Raw genomic sequence first — 1,324 nt, forward strand, 5'->3', positions numbered from 1 at the left:
ATAACATTTAGACTATTACAGGAATACTAATTAACAACATGCATTTGGAATCATTTTGTTAGCTTGCATTTTTGTTATATCAGAGCAATTCAAACAAGCAATGATGCATGGAAATCAGGACAGATGTATTCTGATGAAGGGAGAGATCAAAATGTAGAATGTGAGGACACATGCTACACTTTCTACACTAACTTCCTTGCTTAGCTAATAAATATCACAAGGACGATGAACCTGCAGTGAATAAACAGCATGAGAATTGGAGGCAGAAGGATGATGTGAGTATATTTATGACAGAAAAGAAAAATACTGAAAATAAATCTCCTTTTATATTTCTCTCATGGTTAAAGTACTTAAAAATTTATTTGTAAGGATGTGACCCTAGCTTAAAGAAACCAGCTACTGTCCAGAGAACTTTCTAAAATAAAATGTGATCAGCCATACCTTATCATCTGAATTCCCAGAGGCTAAAGCATATACATTAGCAATAAAAAATAATAATTTTACAATTGAGACAATTGAAATAGTAATCAAAGTTTGGAGGCTTAATCATGACTATATAGAACAACCAAACCTGACTCAGGATTTTTGACTTCTAGGCCCATCTTATTCTTATCACAACAAGGCCCTGGAAGATGGCAGAATCGAAAGATGAAAGGAATCTGGGTCCTTGAATCACCACTGAGAGAATAGAATGACTTACCTGAAGCATCAAGTTGGACTGCCATTTGAGTAAGGAAAAAAAAAAAAACAAAACTTTCTATCATTTTTGTGTCATAATATAATCTACTATGAGTAGCACATTTTTAAAAAGTTAAGCATTTGTGGCTAAAAGTTTCTTGAGTTTCCAAAAAACTCGCAGTCATTCTTCAAGATTGAGCTTAAATACCAATATTCTATATTACTCCACAATTAATAACACTTTCCTTTGCACCCACTTAGTATTTTGTATATACCTCAATTGTATGTAAACTGGGGAACAAATAATTATGTAGTTTAACAACTGGTTAAACTGGTTAGATGCTGAGCTCCTCAGAAGGGAAGACATTCCCTCATTCAACTGCATTCTTCCTGGATCTTATTAATACTTGACAAATACTTTTTGAAAGAATGAATGGTTATTTGAAACATTGAATATGATTCCCTGCACAAAAATTTGGTAGTTTGTTTGCTTATTTAATATACTTCATCTTTAATAGTCATTATTAAATCCTAAGCTTTGATCCAACCTTCTTCTTTGAGGTAAGTCAGTGCTTTGTTTGCAACCCAGACTGATATTTAATACAAATAGAAGATCTAAGTACTTTACTTAATTTTCCTTAAGAAT

The sequence above is a fragment of the Propithecus coquereli genome, unplaced genomic scaffold (genome assembly GCF_000956105.1).
Source record: "Propithecus coquereli isolate 6110/MARCELLA unplaced genomic scaffold, Pcoq_1.0 Scaffold389, whole genome shotgun sequence".
In the NCBI taxonomy this organism is placed as follows: domain Eukaryota; kingdom Metazoa; phylum Chordata; class Mammalia; order Primates; family Indriidae; genus Propithecus; species Propithecus coquereli.